The sequence below is a fragment of the Ovis canadensis genome, chromosome X (genome assembly GCF_042477335.2).
Source record: "Ovis canadensis isolate MfBH-ARS-UI-01 breed Bighorn chromosome X, ARS-UI_OviCan_v2, whole genome shotgun sequence".
Taxonomy (NCBI): Eukaryota; Metazoa; Chordata; class Mammalia; order Artiodactyla; family Bovidae; genus Ovis; species Ovis canadensis.
Genome location: NC_091727.1, coordinates 101,549,790 through 101,572,063, shown reverse-complemented (window position 1 = coordinate 101,572,063; position 22,274 = coordinate 101,549,790). Strand labels below are relative to the sequence as shown.

Here is a 22,274-nt window from a genome sequence, read left to right as displayed (position 1 = left end):
TGACAGACGTGTCTGCGGGCTCCTGGGTGGATGGCGGAGAAGACCTCTCAGGCACTTCCGGGGGGGTTGGTGTGGGGCATTATTGTAACGGCATGCTGAAACTTGAAGAAGATTTTCTTTGTTTAAATGTGGGTCTCGAAGCTTCCATCCCAGTTATGGTCTTAATGCTTTGTAGTGTTTGCGGCTTAAAGTGAGGGAAGGGCGGGTGCGTTTGGCTGGGTGGGTGGGGGCGCCGGACGGTCTGCCTGGTTGACTGGCGGCCGCCATGGAGCTGATTCTGCTTTCTGTTGTAGGGCGTTTGGGGTGGATATATCGCTGCCGGGGATTGGTCCAAATGTTGACCTTGGCCATTTTTGTGACCTCTCTTAACCATTGAGGGTATTTCTGTTATTTTCCACGTGAAACGAGACAGTAAGGCTCTGAGGGATCGCGTGCGGTGTTAGGACAGCTGACGGCCCTTGGCTGCCTTGGTGTTTTGTGGATAAGGGAAAGGGGAAGTTTGCCCCAGCCAGTCATGTTACGAGCTTCCAAGTTACCTAATTTTCCTGCAACTGTGTTCGGCTGTCCATCTGTAAGCAAGTCTCCTTGTAGATCTGTATAATCACTGTTTCCTTCAGGACCTGTGATGGAAAAATCTAGTACTGGCCAGCCTATGGGCCTGTAATGAGAAGAGAGTGGACCCGGAATTAGCTGTCCAGACCTGCCAGATGAGTAAGTGCTACCTTATGCTGTGTGGGGCCACAGATGCTGGGAGGAGGGTAGCATCCATCCCATCAGCTGTACCATTATTTAACATGGTGTTGAAATGTCTTCCCTGAGTCTCTAAGACAGGAACTTCCAACAATGTCAGGATCACTCCCTGAGCGCTGCTCAGACACTAGGTTTATAATCGATGCCTTTAACTAGTCAGTGGCATCTTTTTCCAGTTCACCCTGAGTGCCGTTCTTACAGACAGACTGAATTTATTAGAATGTCACATGTCCAGAAAGCCTGATCTTGCCATCCTCACATCAGAGCTCTGATCTGTCTTTTTATCCTTTTGGAAAACACTTGTAATACCAGGCAGAAGCAGGCTGGACTGGATGGGATTGTGAAAAACAAACTTCAGGAATCCAGAGACTGTGGGAGTGCTGTTTTCTTTCAGGTAGGGGAACATGGATTTGAATGTAATATAAAGCCAGCTCTGTTTAGGAAAGGGGAGAAAGATGAGGCCTGTACACCAAGTGAGTGGCAGAGAATGATAGTCTGCCAGTCTATCCCCTCTGTAAGCGGGTGGGCGTTTACTTTGCAGGGGTTCTGGAGGTGTAGGCTAACAAGTCAAGTAATATGCAGGTCAATACTTGACTAAATATTTACCCTTCCACAGTTTGTCGGGGTTTTTTGTTTGTTTGTTTGTTTGTTTTTTTTGCTTTGCAGATGTTGCTGAGACAATACATCGTGTTTCATTCAAAATAAATTTTAGTGTCTGAGTCTGACCCTTTCTTACTGTCATCTTTGAGCCTCAGTTTCCACATTTGCAAAATGGGAATGACACCTTGCTCTCGGGGATATCTCTTGTGTGGTTTTTGTAAAGTGCTCAGCACGCAGGAGGTATGGAGGGAATTAGTACACCATTTCCAGAAAGTGGGAAGGGAACATTGTGGCTTCATTTAGCTCGTCTCCCTACCTGTCCAGACCCCCATTTCAGCCAAACGTTTGTTTCCTTTCACAGGGCCAGCAGATTTCCTCAGATATTACTGGGCTGCTCTTTGGAAACCAGCCTCATTAATCCTGCTATGATGCCAAGAGGTAGCCCAGCAGCTCACACCTTGCCTTGCCCTGAGCCACTTTCTGTTCTGGCCATCTCTGACGCCTTATGCTGAAGCTGATGTGGCTCAGCACCAAGTTCAGGCACCAAGAAGGTGCTTGTTAACTGGCAGTGTGGGAAAGGTCTCCTCTCTTTCATTGTCTGTATAACGTTACTTCTTTCCTGGGCAGGGGTTAATTTGTTGAAAATGTGCGGAAGAGTTTTCACAGTTGGGGTGGGGGAAACGCGCCAAATAGAAATATGAACTCTTCTAAGGTGCATTCAGAGACACTTCTAACCTCCAGTTTCATAGAAACCTCGGGCTCCTCTGTTGCTTTATTAGCACGGGTTTTATCCGGAAGGAGGCATCACAGAACCTGAATTTCATTCACCGAAGGTTAAAAGGAAATCCACATTTCTTTGTGATTGGAAACTAAAGTGTGTAGTCTTTAGAGGGCATGTTTAAAGGCTCTTTGGTTATCCCTGTAATTGGTGAAATTACTTTAAAGCTGTGAAAGAGGGGGGTGGTGATAGTTTCCTACTCAGTGAAAACCTGAAGCCTGAGATACTTAGAGAAACCTGTCCTAGGCGCATGTGCCTTCACCAAGTGGCATGACGATGATCAAAACTGGCTTATTTCCTAGTCAAAACAGTTGTGAAACTTGAGGATAACCGTGAGGCCTTCTTCCCCTTCCATACACACTTGTTCCCACTGCCCATCAAAGTGAACCTGGCTGACTTCGCTGGAGGCAGGGGTCAAGAACACCTAAATGGATGGTTGAATAGGTAAATCTGCTGTGTATTGGCACTTAAAAATAAGTCACAAGGTTGAGGATTCCAAAAAGGTGACTCTCCAGCTGGTGACAGTCTCACAGATCAGGGCTCTCATGGAAAGAGAAGGTAATCCTCTTCTGAATTTGAGGTGGAATCTGGCTTGCTGGTTCCTTCCCAGGAATTCATTCCTAGGCCAGCCATGTCACTTAGGCTCATGAGACAGCACCTCAGTGAGTGTCTACTCACTCGTGGGAATGTTGATGTTCTGTAAATTCTTGGTGGGAGGTATTCCTTTGGATACATACCACAAGTGGGATTGCTGGACTAGATGGTAGTTCTGTTTTTAATTTTTTGAGGGACGTTCATACTGTTTTCCATAGTAGCTGTACCAATTTAACCTTGAACTAAATGAGTTTCGTGAGCGGTGGTTAGGCCACTCTTGATTGTCGGTTCTTTTCAGGAGAAGTACTGTAGAGATTAGAGGCTCAGAGGGGAACGCACTTCCCTGATCAGGAAAGGTGGAGTGACTGACTACATAAGGACCTTGGTTGGGGTGCCTAAAGCCTAGAGGTGGGGAAGGGGCTGGGAAGAGTGACCCTCTATGGAGCTGCTCTCAGAGCACAAGGAGAAAGCTGGACAGGAGGACATAGGCCCTCAGTGTGAAAGGTGCATCGGGCTTTCTGTGGTCCAAGATGTCTGCTACCTATTTCTCAAGCCCTGGTACTGCCCGGGATCACTGCAGCACGGGGACTGAAGGTAATAGTGCACATCGCTGAGTGTGACATGAGAGTGGATTACTTCCTGGCCAAGGGGAGACTTTGATGATGAAGGCTTTACCCTATGCTACAGCCTTCCTCAGAATTTTGGACTTCGCTGTTAGAGATGTTCTTGTGTTCCTGCTCCCGTCTGTGCACTGCCTTAGGCTGTCGAAAGCGGCTCAGGAAAGGTGACCTTTCCCCCTCCTATACTGTGGCCTAGGGCAGTAATCTGGGGGCGTCTCCTGGGAGGCGCCCACTGATGTTGACTGCACTTGTTTGCGTAGACCGCTCAACTCTTCTGTTGGGACTACCTGTGGCCATGAAGAGGCACGTGAAAGTGAGCTGCTGTTGCTGCTGTGTTCTCCTGATATGGCAGCCAGACACTTCTTCCTTCAACACCCACACAGCTCAGGTGCCTTGCTAAAGTCCTAAGGAAGGCGCATATTGGCAATGGCAGCATGTGGGGCATGGGAAATGTTGAGTCTGGGGCAGAAGTTGGCCGTAGCCCGATGTCAGAATTCTGTGCCATTGTGCAGAGCGAGGGCACATTGGGATTCCCGAGGAGTCCCAAGTCTGTAGGAATGTGGTTGGAACTTTCCACGTTCGCTTTCTGCACTCTCCCACTGAGCACGCTCTGCACGTTGGTTGGAAGAAAGAGGTCCGATGGGTCTTGTCAATGAACTGTGCATGAATCGGGGGCCATTTGCTTCTTCCGGGGCATATGCCGATGAGCCTGGATGTCCAGGAACCTCCCGAGTCAGGTGCCCCAGCTGGAGGATGAAGCCCTTGTATTCCTCTTGCTGGAGAGGGCTACCCCCAGAGGCTGTACTGTCTCTCCCCACTGTGTATCTGCTGGAAAGGCTTTCTAGCAGAAAGGCTGGCTACTGGTGGCTCCTCTTCCATTTGGGTCTTCCTGGTGGTGGTGGGGGTGACATTACCTCAAGGGGACCTTCCCTGCATCTCGAGGAAGAAGGTGGTGTTGGTAAACAGTGGAGAGACAGTTCTGCATTGTTTGTGGTGGTGTGCTACTGGAGTGGGGGAGGGGAAAGGGGAGCTCAATTTGGGGAGGGAAAAGGTCCCATGGTGTCCCCGTTTCAGGCTTTTGCTTTCTCTTGATGAGGGAAGTTTGGGCCCAGCAGGGCTGTGAGCAGGAGGCTCTGAGAGTATACGGAAAGACTGACAGTGGCGAGGACAAGGGTTTTGGTGTGAAAATTGTGGTGGACATTGTGGGTTCAGGGCTCTTTCTCCTGTCTCCTGGCCCTGTTCCCTCACACTACCATTGGGTGGCCACAACTGTGGTATAGAAGATAGTAAAGCACACGGATATGTGTGAAGTGTGTGGAAGTGGGCCTCTATTCAAGATGAGGCATTAATATTCGGATCAAGTCTTCACATTTCATCTTCCCAGTGAATTGTGGGCCTCTCTCCCAGGAGACCATTTTGCCACCGCTGCTCTTTCTGTGCACCATTTAATGTTGTTTATAATGTTTTATACCGTTGCACAATAACATAACCTGAGGGAGTTCTGAGAAGGAACACCTCTTGCTTCTGAGGATGCTGTAATCCTCCTGAGATGCTGCCTGCCCTCACCTTTTCATGATCTTCTCCTGCAGCTCTATTGACTCTGGTGCGTTGCTTTGATAGTCATTTCTTTCTCTGATTGTCCAGAAGGTCTAGCAGTTTCTGGTTTCAACTGCTTAAGTTGTTCCCTCTTTACCTAGTTCTCCCCCTTTGCAAGGATTTTTGCTTCCAGGTCCTTAAAGAAGCGTTCCTGGGTTGTCAGATTGGCAAGAGGCTTATTGAGCTTTCTAAAACGATTTCCACATATTGCAAAGAGACAGAGAAAGAACTGACAAGTTTTCCAAAGTAAACCTTCTAAAGCAAAGGGAGGGGAGAAAGCCTGCTCTCACGTGTCAATGGGGATAGTTAAACCTTTGTTTCTTATGTCACTTTGTATTTGCCCTCCAATATCCTAACATGAGATACCACGTCCCCCCCCCCCCCCAGGTATCTGTCCCCCGCAAATTGTGATTGTGACACCCTGGCCAAACTGAGGCCACAGGGAACTTCGTTCAGTGGAACTTGTGCCAAAGGTACTGCAAGGAAAAGGAATAAGTAGGAGCCGTTGTTCACCCTCCAGCTCGCTTATAGTTTACCAATACCTGTGCCCTTATGGCGAGTTCTCTGTGGTCATTTGCAGTAGGCAATATAACCAGAGGCCTTGTTTACAGATGGTTTCAGTTGCTATGCTGATCTCACCAGTCTTGGCAAGTGGAAGATACACTGTTCCACTCTGTCAGAAGGGAACAGAAGATTGTGTAAAATATTTTGAATCTGTAGAATTGTGTTTTTCAATAAAATGTGTATGATGGAAAAGCTCCGACTTGTGAATGTTATTATTTGTGACGACTCCAAGCGTGACCAATGAAGATGTGGCTCTGCGTGTGCATCACATCAGGTACCGAGTGGGACTCTGGGCTCAGTAATCTGGGGTGTTGATGACAGGGGCGTGGGGTGGCAGGGTGAGGGGTCTCCGGGCCGTAATTGAAGTTCTCCCCTTCTTAAGGTAAGAAGGATGGTAGGTAATCTGACATCTTTCTAGGTGAAGTGATCCTTCTGGCCACTTCATGAGGATGACAGATACTTGCCTGGATATTGAGGGGGTGATGGGGATATCCCCCGTTCCTGCTCTGGGTGAGGATGTGAGGAGTGGCCCAGCATGGTTCTGAAGAACATGAGAAGTCCTGGGAACAAAAATCTGGAAGCACACAATAAGCTCCTGGTCCGTTTTGTATTAGAATGCAGTCCCTTGATTATTAGGGATTTTTCCCTATGTAACACTCATTACCAGAGTATGAATGGGCAGAATCCAAAAGGTAACTGAATGGCAGAATTGGTTTGTGCTTAAAAAAGAAAAAACTCTACATACATTGCATAACATTTCTAATAGTAAATTTAGAACCCCTTTGTAGAGCAGCTTGCAGACAACATTTTATGGAATAGCCATTCGCTTGGCATAATGGTGCACGAATACACATTCGGAGAATGTTAAGATAACTCTCAATCTGCCTCATGAACCTAGGCAGAGAGGGGAGCATCCAGGATTTGGGCAGGTAGGCAAGTTGGGTGGGTCAAGGCCCACACCTGATCACAGGGCGGGGCGGGGGCGGGGGGATGCCAGGTGGTGGGGGCATGCCAAGCATGCAAAAGGGAAGTAGCAGAAAGATGGCCTAAGCTGGCCGATCCCCCAGGTCATCTGCAGGCCTCGCTAAGCCAGGCGGTGAGGGCTCAGGCTAGAGCCCGGCTCAGGCAGGCAGGGTAGAGGCCTGGCCCCGGGGCCCTTGGAGGGCTCCACTAGGGGCTGCCAATCACTTGGGGCCTCCCTGAGCAGCTGCTGGGTCTCAAGATGTGTCTGCCAGCTAGATTCAAGCACTCCCGGAGGCGGCCAGGGAGGTGGTCCTTCCTCTCCTCCAGGTGGTCCAGACAGGCGTTGACCTGGTCCAACATGCAGTTGATGGCGGCATACGCTGCCTGTCCGGCTATGTCGCCGTCCTGGTCTTCGGCACACATATCCACAGCCCTGTTCCACGTGGCAGCAGACAGGGCGGCCTCGTGCACACGCAGGACTCACGTGATGTTGGAGTGAGGCCGCGAGGGGTGCTCAGTCTGCCTTTTTCTGCTGACCCTCTGTTTTGGTCTCTCCTGCACACTGACACCAAAATGGTAGATTAGAAAAGCAGATTGGATCTTAATGGAGTTTACCACGTCCAACCCAAGTGTCCTTGCTATGGGCCACTTAACTTTTTCTCTTTATCTTTTGCAGTTTATATCATTAACTCTCTTCTCCCATGAGGCCAGAATGTGCGTTCTTCCCTGAGAAGGCCATATTCTTTCACATTCCTGCTCCTGTGCACTTGCTCCTCCTTAATCCTTTAAACTGCCTCCTCTCTTGCCCATGTTCCGCGTCAACTCTCTTGCAACACACATTTCAGCCTGGTGCATCTTTTCTTCACAGACGGGCCTGATACGGTCAACCAAATCTTCAGCACATTTTTGCCAATTCCTCTTATCAGGGCACCACCCGCATTGTGCCTTCTGGTAAAACCAATGAGTGGACAAGGGAGTTTATGACCTTCTCATGGGGAATATCGAATATCACGGGGGCTCTCCTAATGAAAGGTGCTATTTCAGTGTCCCCTTATGTGCTATAGAATCTTCATATGTGTTGCGCTCTATATTGAGCTATATGATACCAGGAGAAAATGAGCAACTAAGCTGATGAATTGGAAACTGGTGGTAAAAGTTTTAAGAACAAGACATATAGATGAAGACATGCGCAAGTTAATAAGTCAACAAAGACATTAGCATAGATGAAGGTAATAATTGCGGAACAAAACAGCCGGCAAACTGGCCAATACGTTGTAAGATGTGGATTAGGCTACATGAAGGTAAGTCGAGAAAAAATCAGAGAAAGTAGATCAGTGTCGGCAGAGCTAGCATGGGAAAGTCTCCGGAAAGGACGTTGTATTTGACAAGAGACACGCACGGTGATAAGGTAACAAACAGTCCTAGTTGTCGTTTCATGAAAGCTTAGTGCGTGTTAAGTCACTGGTCTAAATGCTTTTCATGAACTCACTGAGGGTCATGGCAGCCTGAAGACACAGTTCTTATTAGGATCCTCACTCTACTGATTAGGAAACTGAGGCACAAAACAGTGAAGGATGTTCAGCTGGTAGGAGGAATAATTGTGATAGGAATGCCAAGAGCATACCTCAAGCCCATGGACTGTACACAGTAGGTAAGAAGATATGGTTTTCTTCAGACAGACCATGAATGTGGAGTGAAGTATAACTGAGACAAGAATGAAAGGCAGGACTTTCCTGGTGGTCCAGTGGTTAAAACTCAGTGCTTTCGCTGCTGTGGGCCCAGCATCGGTCCCTGGTCAGAAAACTAAGAACCCATAAACTGTGCGAGACACGAGAAAAATAAAATAAAAAGAATGAATGGTGACCACAGATCGAGGAGACACTGGTGATCGGAAAGATAGGACCTGTGTGGTAGTGGTCATTGTGTGCCAGGGATTGAAAGGGTGCAGCATGTATCCATCTGCTGACGCCAGTCAGAGGGACAAGCCTAGTAACACATGGGAAAGACTCGGCAGATCCTGGGGCAGGATTCACATCAACGGCCCCAGTCCTGCTTGTCTTCCCTCCCCACGTGGATTAATCATCCTTTACTGGTTCCTGGACAAGGCCTGCAACAGCTCTCCTGCCCTCTGGATCTTTGTCAGAGTCTCACCTAACAAGCCCAGTTCAAGAAGAGCTCACCTGTAGGCTTTCTCGGGGCTTGCAAAGGAGCAGCTAACCTACTGGAAAAGAAACCCCTCTGGGCCAATGTCTGGCTGTTTGTTTCTGGTATCTTAGTTTCCTCACTCATAGTTTGGAACTAATTTTCATGTATTTGATTTTGCTGTTTCTTCTGAGTTCTAGTTGAGGACTATGAAGCCAAGTGTAACAGCTGCAGCTGGCTGTGATATTCCAGGTTTATTAGTCAGAGGTATTCATGGAAACAGAACCAATAAGAGGCATTTTACATCTATATCTATCTATCTATCTATATCTATATCTATCTATCTATTTATCTATATGTTGGCTGTTGGTTTAGTCACTAACTCGTGTCTGACTCTTGTGACCCCACAGACTGTAGCCCGCCAGGCTCCTCTGCCTATGGGATTCTCCAGGCAAGGACACTGGAGTGGGTTGCCATTTCCTTCTCCAGGGGCTCTTCCTGACCCAGGAATCAGACCTGGGTCTCCTGCATTGCAGGCAGATTCTTTACCAACTGAGCTAAAAGGGAAGCCTATATATATACATATATACATACATATATACATATATACATATACATATGCATATGTATATATATATACATGTATGTATATATCTTGAGGTTTATCTTGAGTTTAGTTCCCTATTTCTGGAGGCTGAGAAATTCCACAATCTCCTGCCTACAAGGTATAAAGCCAGGAAAGCCAGTGGTATAATTCAGTCCAAGTCTGAAGGCCTGTGAACCAGGGGGGCTGGTGGTGTGAATCCTAGTTGAAGAGAAGGAGAAAACTAGGAGAAATGTTCTATCTCAAGCAGCGAGATAGGGAAAAAAGGGAAGAATTCTTCCTTTCTCTGCTTTGGTTCCATTTGGGCCCTCAACGGATTGGACGATGCCTACCCACATCGGGGAAGGCCTTCTATTTTGCTAAGTCACCGATTCAAATACTCATCTCATCCAGAAACACCCTCACAGATACAACCAGAAATAATGTTTAATTCGGACGCCCCATGACCAGTCAAGTTGGCACCTAAAATCAGCCGTCACAGTGGGCAGGGCAGCATCATGGACTGCTGCATAACACGGCACACCACGAAGCCTCAAGTGAGCTTTCCCATGGGAGGGACAGTGCTAGCATTAGATCATCTTTCCTAGGAGCACTGTGCACTGTGACCATGCAGTCCAGCTAAGGGACCCCGTGGCTATGTGGTCCACACACCATGTAGAGGGTAGATGAGTTAAACACTCGAGGTAGTCAGGCCTAGGGGAACTGTGCCCTCTTGTTTGTACAGTTCACAAGTTGCGAGCAGGTGCAGAAACCTCGCAGCAAGGGGCCTCCTGGAAGGAAGTGGGCTTCCAGTCTCACCTTGGATAACTGTGAAGCTTAGGGACATTTGCAGCAGAGATATGAACTCCTCATATCTTTCTTCCTCTAGCAATAGGAGGAATAACTCTTGTGGTTGGGGTGGGAACATGAATTCAGGAAAAGAGTTAGGGAAGTGATCTATGCCTGGGCCTTGTAGGAAGGACAAGATTTTCACAGATAGAAAAGCAGGAAAGGATATGAGATTCCTGAAAAGGGTCGTACCAATCCTAGCAAGCTTCTAAGAGTTAGCCTGTTGTCAGTGTTCCCTGGTCTTCCCCAAATGTCTGCAACCTGAACTCACTTGCAAAATATCCAGGTGCCAACCTTGGGTCCCTCACACCGTGCACAGCCCAGTACTATCTGACCCCAGAGCTCAGAGACAAGTCCTCTGCATCTCTGCTCTGATACATCTCCATGTCCGTATCTAATATGAAGAACTCACATTTTGCCTGGAAGGAGTAAAACTTGGAAGGCTTCCTGGAGGGGGAGGTAATTGATCTAGGCCCGGGTAAATTGAATGTGCATGCTTTCCAAAGTCTAAGATGACAAGAAACAAAGCACAAGGTATGTGCAGAGGCCTAAGAAGTCGAGCTAGGCCTTGAGGGATGGACACGGCTATAGAAAGACGTAGGAATACGACCAGAGATTTCCTGACGTCAGCTTGGGCCTTGGGAAATGGCCAGTTTCCCGCCAGTAGACCTGCCTGAGAGGAATGGCCGTTCTCCCCGTCAATCATCGCAGGCCCACCAATGACGATGTTGGGAGGCGGGGGCGTGAGAGCGGGAGGAAGCCCTAGCGCGTGCCTAAGCGCGTGCCTAAGCGCGTGCCTGTCTGGATTGTGCTTCCGTAGACCGTTTTCCTCGGTTAGGATTTAACGTGGCGGCTCCCTTTCCGGAGATCGTAAAAGTGTAAGTTTTACTAACCTTACTCGTATTTGGCTGTCTGCGGTGTGAGTTGGAGAGTCGGGTAGATGGCGTGTCCTGATGGACACTTTGACAGACGTGTCTGCGGGCTCCTGGGTGGATGGCGGAGAAGACCTCTCAGGCACTTCCGGGGGGGTTGGTGTGGGGCATTATTGTAACGGCATGCTGAAACTTGAAGAAGATTTTCTTTGTTTAAATGTGGGTCTCGAAGCTTCCATCCCAGTTATGGTCTTAATGCTTTGTAGTGTTTGCGGCTTAAAGTGAGGGAAGGGCGGGTGCGTTTGGCTGGGTGGGTGGGGGCGCCGGACGGTCTGCCTGGTTGACTGGCGGCCGCCATGGAGCTGATTCTGCTTTCTGTTGTAGGGCGTTTGGGGTGGATATATCGCTGCCGGGGATTGGTCCAAATGTTGACCTTGGCCATTTTTGTGACCTCTCTTAACCATTGAGGGTATTTCTGTTATTTTCCACGTGAAACGAGACAGTAAGGCTCTGAGGGATCGCGTGCGGTGTTAGGACAGCTGACGGCCCTTGGCTGCCTTGGTGTTTTGTGGATAAGGGAAAGGGGAAGTTTGCCCCAGCCAGTCATGTTACGAGCTTCCAAGTTACCTAATTTTCCTGCAACTGTGTTCGGCTGTCCATCTGTAAGCAAGTCTCCTTGTAGATCTGTATAATCACTGTTTCCTTCAGGACCTGTGATGGAAAAATCTAGTACTGGCCAGCCTATGGGCCTGTAATGAGAAGAGAGTGGACCCGGAATTAGCTGTCCAGACCTGCCAGATGAGTAAGTGCTACCTTATGCTGTGTGGGGCCACAGATGCTGGGAGGAGGGTAGCATCCATCCCATCAGCTGTACCATTATTTAACATGGTGTTGAAATGTCTTCCCTGAGTCTCTAAGACAGGAACTTCCAACAATGTCAGGATCACTCCCTGAGCGCTGCTCAGACACTAGGTTTATAATCGATGCCTTTAACTAGTCAGTGGCATCTTTTTCCAGTTCACCCTGAGTGCCGTTCTTACAGACAGACTGAATTTATTAGAATGTCACATGTCCAGAAAGCCTCATCTTGCCATCCTCACATCAGAGCTCTGATCTGTCTTTTTATCCTTTTGGAAAACACTTGTAATACCAGGCAGAAGCAGGCTGGACTGGATGGGATTGTGAAAAACAAACTTCAGGAATCCAGAGACTGTGGGAGTGCTGTTTTCTTTCAGGTAGGGGAACATGGATTTGAATGTAATATAAAGCCAGCTCTGTTTAGGAAAGGGGAGAAAGATGAGGCCTGTACACCAAGTGAGTGGCAGAGAATGATAGTCTGCCAGTCTATCCCCTCTGTAAGCGGGTGGGCGTTTACTTTGCAGGGGTTCTGGAGGTGTAGGCTAACAAGTCAAGTAATATGCAGGTCAATACTTGACTAAATATTTACCCTTCCACAGTTTGTCGGGGTTTTTTGTTTGTTTGTTTGTTTGTTTTTTTTGCTTTGCAGATGTTGCTGAGACAATACATCGTGTTTCATTCAAAATAAATTTTAGTGTCTGAGTCTGACCCTTTCTTACTGTCATCTTTGAGCCTCAGTTTCCACATTTGCAAAATGGGAATGACACCTTGCTCTCGGGGATATCTCTTGTGTGGTTTTTGTAAAGTGCTCAGCACGCAGGAGGTATGGAGGGAATTAGTACACCATTTCCAGAAAGTGGGAAGGGAACATTGTGGCTTCATTTAGCTCGTCTCCCTACCTGTCCAGACCCCCATTTCAGCCAAACGTTTGTTTCCTTTCACAGGGCCAGCAGATTTCCTCAGATATTACTGGGCTGCTCTTTGGAAACCAGCCTCATTAATCCTGCTATGATGCCAAGAGGTAGCCCAGCAGCTCACACCTTGCCTTGCCCTGAGCCACTTTCTGTTCTGGCCATCTCTGACGCCTTATGCTGAAGCTGATGTGGCTCAGCACCAAGTTCAGGCACCAAGAAGGTGCTTGTTAACTGGCAGTGTGGGAAAGGTCTCCTCTCTTTCATTGTCTGTATAACGTTACTTCTTTCCTGGGCAGGGGTTAATTTGTTGAAAATGTGCGGAAGAGTTTTCACAGTTGGGGTGGGGGAAACGCGCCAAATAGAAATATGAACTCTTCTAAGGTGCATTCAGAGACACTTCTAACCTCCAGTTTCATAGAAACCTCGGGCTCCTCTGTTGCTTTATTAGCACGGGTTTTATCCGGAAGGAGGCATCACAGAACCTGAATTTCATTCACCGAAGGTTAAAAGGAAATCCACATTTCTTTGTGATTGGAAACTAAAGTGTGTAGTCTTTAGAGGGCATGTTTAAAGGCTCTTTGGTTATCCCTGTAATTGGTGAAATTACTTTAAAGCTGTGAAAGAGGGGGGTGGTGATAGTTTCCTACTCAGTGAAAACCTGAAGCCTGAGATACTTAGAGAAACCTGTCCTAGGCGCATGTGCCTTCACCAAGTGGCATGACGATGATCAAAACTGGCTTATTTCCTAGTCAAAACAGTTGTGAAACTTGAGGATAACCGTGAGGCCTTCTTCCCCTTCCATACACACTTGTTCCCACTGCCCATCAAAGTGAACCTGGCTGACTTCGCTGGAGGCAGGGGTCAAGAACACCTAAATGGATGGTTGAATAGGTAAATCTGCTGTGTATTGGCACTTAAAAATAAGTCACAAGGTTGAGGATTCCAAAAAGGTGACTCTCCAGCTGGTGACAGTCTCACAGATCAGGGCTCTCATGGAAAGAGAAGGTAATCCTCTTCTGAATTTGAGGTGGAATCTGGCTTGCTGGTTCCTTCCCAGGAATTCATTCCTAGGCCAGCCATGTCACTTAGGCTCATGAGACAGCACCTCAGTGAGTGTCTACTCACTCGTGGGAATGTTGATGTTCTGTAAATTCTTGGTGGGAGGTATTCCTTTGGATACATACCACAAGTGGGATTGCTGGACTAGATGGTAGTTCTGTTTTTAATTTTTTGAGGGACGTTCATACTGTTTTCCATAGTAGCTGTACCAATTTAACCTTGAACTAAATGAGTTTCGTGAGCGGTGGTTAGGCCACTCTTGATTGTCGGTTCTTTTCAGGAGAAGTACTGTAGAGATTAGAGGCTCAGAGGGGAACGCACTTCCCTGATCAGGAAAGGTGGAGTGACTGACTACATAAGGACCTTGGTTGGGGTGCCTAAAGCCTAGAGGTGGGGAAGGGGCTGGGAAGAGTGACCCTCTATGGAGCTGCTCTCAGAGCACAAGGAGAAAGCTGGACAGGAGGACATAGGCCCTCAGTGTGAAAGGTGCATCGGGCTTTCTGTGGTCCAAGATGTCTGCTACCTATTTCTCAAGCCCTGGTACTGCCCGGGATCACTGCAGCACGGGGACTGAAGGTAATAGTGCACATCGCTGAGTGTGACATGAGAGTGGATTACTTCCTGGCCAAGGGGAGACTTTGATGATGAAGGCTTTACCCTATGCTACAGCCTTCCTCAGAATTTTGGACTTCGCTGTTAGAGATGTTCTTGTGTTCCTGCTCCCGTCTGTGCACTGCCTTAGGCTGTCGAAAGCGGCTCAGGAAAGGTGACCTTTCCCCCTCCTATACTGTGGCCTAGGGCAGTAATCTGGGGGCGTCTCCTGGGAGGCGCCCACTGATGTTGACTGCACTTGTTTGCGTAGACCGCTCAACTCTTCTGTTGGGACTACCTGTGGCCATGAAGAGGCACGTGAAAGTGAGCTGCTGTTGCTGCTGTGTTCTCCTGATATGGCAGCCAGACACTTCTTCCTTCAACACCCACACAGCTCAGGTGCCTTGCTAAAGTCCTAAGGAAGGCGCATATTGGCAATGGCAGCATGTGGGGCATGGGAAATGTTGAGTCTGGGGCAGAAGTTGGCCGTAGCCCGATGTCAGAATTCTGTGCCATTGTGCAGAGCGAGGGCACATTGGGATTCCCGAGGAGTCCCAAGTCTGTAGGAATGTGGTTGGAACTTTCCACGTTCGCTTTCTGCACTCTCCCACTGAGCACGCTCTGCACGTTGGTTGGAAGAAAGAGGTCCGATGGGTCTTGTCAATGAACTGTGCATGAATCGGGGGCCATTTGCTTCTTCCGGGGCATATGCCGATGAGCCTGGATGTCCAGGAACCTCCCGAGTCAGGTGCCCCAGCTGGAGGATGAAGCCCTTGTATTCCTCTTGCTGGAGAGGGCTACCCCCAGAGGCTGTACTGTCTCTCCCCACTGTGTATCTGCTGGAAAGGCTTTCTAGCAGAAAGGCTGGCTACTGGTGGCTCCTCTTCCATTTGGGTCTTCCTGGTGGTGGTGGGGGTGACATTACCTCAAGGGGACCTTCCCTGCATCTCGAGGAAGAAGGTGGTGTTGGTAAACAGTGGAGAGACAGTTCTGCATTGTTTGTGGTGGTGTGCTACTGGAGTGGGGGAGGGGAAAGGGGAGCTCAATTTGGGGAGGGAAAAGGTCCCATGGTGTCCCCGTTTCAGGCTTTTGCTTTCTCTTGATGAGGGAAGTTTGGGCCCAGCAGGGCTGTGAGCAGGAGGCTCTGAGAGTATACGGAAAGACTGACAGTGGCGAGGACAAGGGTTTTGGTGTGAAAATTGTGGTGGACATTGTGGGTTCAGGGCTCTTTCTCCTGTCTCCTGGCCCTGTTCCCTCACACTACCATTGGGTGGCCACAACTGTGGTATAGAAGATAGTAAAGCACACGGATATGTGTGAAGTGTGTGGAAGTGGGCCTCTATTCAAGATGAGGCATTAATATTCGGATCAAGTCTTCACATTTCATCTTCCCAGTGAATTGTGGGCCTCTCTCCCAGGAGACCATTTTGCCACCGCTGCTCTTTCTGTGCACCATTTAATGTTGTTTATAATGTTTTATACCGTTGCACAATAACATAACCTGAGGGAGTTCTGAGAAGGAACACCTCTTGCTTCTGAGGATGCTGTAATCCTCCTGAGATGCTGCCTGCCCTCACCTTTTCATGATCTTCTCCTGCAGCTCTATTGACTCTGGTGCGTTGCTTTGATAGTCATTTCTTTCTCTGATTGTCCAGAAGGTCTAGCAGTTTCTGGTTTCAACTGCTTAAGTTGTTCCCTCTTTACCTAGTTCTCCCCCTTTGCAAGGATTTTTGCTTCCAGGTCCTTAAAGAAGCGTTCCTGGGTTGTCAGATTGGCAAGAGGCTTATTGAGCTTTCTAAAACGATTTCCACATATTGCAAAGAGACAGAGAAAGAACTGACAAGTTTTCCAAAGTAAACCTTCTAAAGCAAAGGGAGGGGAGAAAGCCTGCTCTCACGTGTCAATGGGGATAGTTAAACCTTTGTTTCTTATGTCACTTTGTATTTGCCCTCCAATATCCTAACATGAGATACCACGTCCCCCCCCCCCCCAGGTATCTGTCCCCCGCAAATTGTGATTGTGACACCCTGGCCAAACTGAGGCCACAGGGAACTTCGTTCAGTGGAACTTGTGCCAAAGGTACTGCAAGGAAAAGGAATAAGTAGGAGCCGTTGTTCACCCTCCAGCTCGCTTATAGTTTACCAATACCTGTGCCCTTATGGCGAGTTCTCTGTGGTCATTTGCAGTAGGCAATATAACCAGAGGCCTTGTTTACAGATGGTTTCAGTTGCTATGCTGATCTCACCAGTCTTGGCAAGTGGAAGATACACTGTTCCACTCTGTCAGAAGGGAACAGAAGATTGTGTAAAATATTTTGAATCTGTAGAATTGTGTTTTTCAATAAAATGTGTATGATGGAAAAGCTCCGACTTGTGAATGTTATTATTTGTGACGACTCCAAGCGTGACCAATGAAGATGTGGCTCTGCGTGTGCATCACATCAGGTACCGAGTGGGACTCTGGGCTCAGTAATCTGGGGTGTTGATGACAGGGGCGTGGGGTGGCAGGGTGAGGGGTCTCCGGGCCGTAATTGAAGTTCTCCCCTTCTTAAGGTAAGAAGGATGGTAGGTAATCTGACATCTTTCTAGGTGAAGTGATCCTTCTGGCCACTTCATGAGGATGACAGATACTTGCCTGGATATTGAGGGGGTGATGGGGATATCCCCCGTTCCTGCTCTGGGTGAGGATGTGAGGAGTGGCCCAGCATGGTTCTGAAGAACATGAGAAGTCCTGGGAACAAAAATCTGGAAGCACACAATAAGCTCCTGGTCCGTTTTGTATTAGAATGCAGTCCCTTGATTATTAGGGATTTTTCCCTATGTAACACTCATTACCAGAGTATGAATGGGCAGAATCCAAAAGGTAACTGAATGGCAGAATTGGTTTGTGCTTAAAAAAGAAAAAACTCTACATACATTGCATAACATTTCTAATAGTAAATTTAGAACCCCTTTGTAGAGCAGCTTGCAGACAACATTTTATGGAATAGCCATTCGCTTGGCATAATGGTGCACGAATACACATTCGGAGAATGTTAAGATAACTCTCAATCTGCCTCATGAACCTAGGCAGAGAGGGGAGCATCCAGGATTTGGGCAGGTAGGCAAGTTGGGTGGGTCAAGGCCCACACCTGATCACAGGGCGGGGCGGGGGCGGGGGGATGCCAGGTGGTGGGGGCATGCCAAGCATGCAAAAGGGAAGTAGCAGAAAGATGGCCTAAGCTGGCCGATCCCCCAGGTCATCTGCAGGCCTCGCTAAGCCAGGCGGTGAGGGCTCAGGCTAGAGCCCGGCTCAGGCAGGCAGGGTAGAGGCCTGGCCCCGGGGCCCTTGGAGGGCTCCACTAGGGGCTGCCAATCACTTGGGGCCTCCCTGAGCAGCTGCTGGGTCTCAAGATGTGTCTGCCAGCTAGATTCAAGCACTCCCGGAGGCGGCCAGGGAGGTGGTCCTTCCTCTCCTCCAGGTGGTCCAGACAGGCGTTGACCTGGTCCAACATGCAGTTGATGGCGGCATACGCTGCCTGTCCGGCTATGTCGCCGTCCTGGTCTTCGGCACACATATCCACAGCCCTGTTCCACGTGGCAGCAGACAGGGCGGCCTCGTGCACACGCAGGACTCACGTGATGTTGGAGTGAGGCCGCGAGGGGTGCTCAGTCTGCCTTTTTCTGCTGACCCTCTGTTTTGGTCTCTCCTGCACACTGACACCAAAATGGTAGATTAGAAAAGCAGATTGGATCTTAATGGAGTTTACCACGTCCAACCCAAGTGTCCTTGCTATGGGCCACTTAACTTTTTCTCTTTATCTTTTGCAGTTTATATCATTAACTCTCTTCTCCCATGAGGCCAGAATGTGCGTTCTTCCCTGAGAAGGCCATATTCTTTCACATTCCTGCTCCTGTGCACTTGCTCCTCCTTAATCCTTTAAACTGCCTCCTCTCTTGCCCATGTTCCGCGTCAACTCTCTTGCAACACACATTTCAGCCTGGTGCATCTTTTCTTCACAGACGGGCCTGATACGGTCAACCAAATCTTCAGCACATTTTTGCCAATTCCTCTTATCAGGGCACCACCCGCATTGTGCCTTCTGGTAAAACCAATGAGTGGACAAGGGAGTTTATGACCTTCTCATGGGGAATATCGAATATCACGGGGGCTCTCCTAATGAAAGGTGCTATTTCAGTGTCCCCTTATGTGCTATAGAATCTTCATATGTGTTGCGCTCTATATTGAGCTATATGATACCAGGAGAAAATGAGCAACTAAGCTGATGAATTGGAAACTGGTGGTAAAAGTTTTAAGAACAAGACATATAGATGAAGACATGCGCAAGTTAATAAGTCAACAAAGACATTAGCATAGATGAAGGTAATAATTGCGGAACAAAACAGCCGGCAAACTGGCCAATACGTTGTAAGATGTGGATTAGGCTACATGAAGGTAAGTCGAGAAAAAATCAGAGAAAGTAGATCAGTGTCGGCAGAGCTAGCATGGGAAAGTCTCCGGAAAGGACGTTGTATTTGACAAGAGACACGCACGGTGATAAGGTAACAAACAGTCCTAGTTGTCGTTTCATGAAAGCTTAGTGCGTGTTAAGTCACTGGTCTAAATGCTTTTCATGAACTCACTGAGGGTCATGGCAGCCTGAAGACACAGTTCTTATTAGGATCCTCACTCTACTGATTAGGAAACTGAGGCACAAAACAGTGAAGGATGTTCAGCTGGTAGGAGGAATAATTGTGATAGGAATGCCAAGAGCATACCTCAAGCCCATGGACTGTACACAGTAGGTAAGAAGATATGGTTTTCTTCAGACAGACCATGAATGTGGAGTGAAGTATAACTGAGACAAGAATGAAAGGCAGGACTTTCCTGGTGGTCCAGTGGTTAAAACTCAGTGCTTTCGCTGCTGTGGGCCCAGCATCGGTCCCTGGTCAGAAAACTAAGAACCCATAAACTGTGCGAGACACGAGAAAAATAAAATAAAAAGAACGAATGGTGACCACAGATCGAGGAGACACTGGTGATCGGAAAGATAGGACCTGTGTGGTAGTGGTCATTGTGTGCCAGGGATTGAAAGGGTGCAGCATGTATCCATCTGCTGACGCCAGTCAGAGGGACAAGCCTAGTAACACATGGGAAAGACTCGGCAGATCCTGGGGCAGGATTCACATCAACGGCCCCAGTCCTGCTTGTCTTCCCTCCCCACGTGGATTAATCATCCTTTACTGGTTCCTGGACAAGGCCTGCAACAGCTCTCCTGCCCTCTGGATCTTTGTCAGAGTCTCACCTAACAAGCCCAGTTCTAGAAGAGCTCACCTGTAGGCTTTCTCGGGGCTTGCAAAGGAGCAGCTAACCTACTGGAAAAGAAACCCCTCTGGGCCAATGTCTGGCTGTTTGTTTCTGGTATCTTAGTTTCCTCACTCATAGTTTGGAACTAATTTTCATGTATTTGATTTTGCTGTTTCTTCTGAGTTCTAGTTGAGGACTATGAAGCCAAGTGTAACAGCTGCAGCTGGCTGTGATATTCCAGGTTTATTAGTCAGAGGTATTCATGGAAACAGAACCAATAAGAGGCATTTTACATCTATATCTATCTATCTATCTATATCTATATCTATCTATCTATTTATCTATATGTTGGCTGTTGGTTTAGTCACTAACTCGTGTCTGACTCTTGTGACCCCACAGACTGTAGCCCGCCAGGCTCCTCTGCCTATGGGATTCTCCAGGCAAGGACACTGGAGTGAGTTGCCATTTCCTTCTCCAGGGGATCTTCCTGACCCAGGAATCAGACCTGGGTCTCCTGCATTGCAGGCAGATTCTTTACCAACTGAGCTAAAAGGGAAGCCTATATATATACATATATACATACATATATACATATATACATATACATATGCATATGTATATATATACATATATGTATATATCTTGAGGTTTATCTTGAGTTTAGTTCCCTATTTCTGGAGGCTGAGAAATTCCACAATCTCCTGCCTACAAGGTATAAAGCCAGGAAAGCCAGTGGTATAATTCAGTCCAAGTCTGAAGGCCTGTGAACCAGGGGGGCTGGTGGTGTGAATCCTAGTTGAAGAGAAGGAGAAAACTAGGAGAAATGTTCTATCTCAAGCAGCGAGATAGGGAAAAAAGGGAAGAATTCTTCCTTTCTCTGCTTTGGTTCCATTTGGGCCCTCAACGGATTGGATGATGCCTACCCACATCGGGGAAGGCCTTCTATTTTGCTAAGTCACCGATTCAAATACTCATCTCATCCAGAAACACCCTCACAGATACAACCAGAAATAATGTTTAATTCGGACGCCCCATGACCAGTCAAGTTGGCACCTAAAATCAGCCGTCACAGTGGGCAGGGCAGCATCATGGACTGCTGCATAACACGGCACACCACGAAGCCTCAAGTGAGCTTTCCCATGGGAGGGACAGTGCTAGCATTAGATCATCTTTCCTAGGAGCACTGTGCACTGTGACCATGCAGTCCAGCTAAGGGACCCCGTGGCTATGTGGTCCACACACCATGTAGAGGGTAGATGAGTTAAACACTCGAGGTAGTCAGGCCTAGGGGAACTGTGCCCTCTTGTTTGTACAGTTCACAAGTTGCGAGCAGGTGCAGAAACCTCGCAGCAAGGGGCCTCCTGGAAGGAAGTGGGCTTCCAGTCTCACCTTGGATAACTGTGAAGCTTAGGGACATTTGCAGCAGAGATATGAACTCCTCATATCTTTCTTCCTCTAGCAATAGGAGGAATAACTCTTGTGGTTGGGGTGGGAACATGAATTCAGGAAAAGAGTTAGGGAAGTGATCTATGCCTGGGCCTTGTAGGAAGGACAAGATTTTCACAGATAGAAAAGCAGGAAAGGATATGAGATTCCTGAAAAGGGTCGTACCAATCCTAGCAAGCTTCTAAGAGTTAGCCTGTTGTCAGTGTTCCCTGGTCTTCCCCAAATGTCTGCAACCTGAACTCACTTGCAAAATATCCAGGTGCCAACCTTGGGTCCCTCACACCATGCACAGCCCAGTACTATCTGACCCCAGAGCTCAGAGACAAGTCCTCTGCATCTCTGCTCTGATACATCTCCATGTCCGTATCTAATATGAAGAACTCACATTTTGCCTGGAAGGAGTAAAACTTGGAAGGCTTCCTGGAGGGGGAGGTAATTGATCTAGGCCCGGGTAAATTGAATGTGCATGCTTTCCAAAGTCTAAGATGACAAGAAACAAAGCACAAGGTATGTGCAGAGGCCTAAGAAGTCGAGCTAGGCCTTGAGGGATGGACACGGCTATAGAAAGACGTAGGAATACGACCAGAGATTTCCTGACGTCAGCTTGGGCCTTGGGAAATGGCCAGTTTCCCGCCAGTAGACCTGCCTGAGAGGAATGGCCGTTCTCCCCGTCAATCATCGCAGGCCCACCAATGACGATGTTGGGAGGCGGGGGCGTGAGAGCGGGAGGAAGCCCTAGCGCGTGCCTAAGCGCGTGCCTAAGCGCGTGCCTGTCTGGATTGTGCTTCCGTAGACCGTTTTCCTCGGTTAGGATTTAACGTGGCGGCTCCCTTTCCGGAGATCGTAAAAGTGTAAGTTTTACTAACCTTACTCGTATTTGGCTGTCTGCGGTGTGAGTTGGAGAGTCGGGTAGATGGCGTGTCCTGATGGACACTTTGACAGACGTGTCTGCGGGCTCCTGGGTGGATGGCGGAGAAGACCTCTCAGGCACTTCCGGGGGGGTTGGTGTGGGGCATTATTGTAACGGCATGCTGAAACTTGAAGAAGATTTTCTTTGTTTAAATGTGGGTCTCGAAGCTTCCATCCCAGTTATGGTCTTAATGCTTTGTAGTGTTTGCGGCTTAAAGTGAGGGAAGGGCGGGTGCGTTTGGCTGGGTGGGTGGGGGCGCCGGACGGTCTGCCTGGTTGACTGGCGGCCGCCATGGAGCT

At 48.3% G+C, this 22,274-nt stretch overlaps 2 long non-coding RNA genes across 2 annotated transcripts; both read left to right on the top strand.

Annotated features, from left to right (window-relative positions):
• Window positions 1–273: 273 nt before the first annotated feature.
• LOC138930020 (uncharacterized) lies at window positions 274–2,240 on the top strand. The gene is made up of 3 exons (XR_011446078.1): window positions 274–711; window positions 1,063–1,144; window positions 1,712–2,240. It is a non-coding gene; the product is annotated as an uncharacterized lncRNA (long non-coding RNA).
• Window positions 2,241–11,275: 9,035 nt separating this feature from the next.
• Window positions 11,276–13,242, top strand: LOC138930019 (uncharacterized). Its single transcript, XR_011446077.1, has 3 exons — window positions 11,276–11,713; window positions 12,065–12,146; window positions 12,714–13,242. It is a non-coding gene; the product is annotated as an uncharacterized lncRNA (long non-coding RNA).
• Window positions 13,243–22,274: the final 9,032 nt, after the last annotated feature.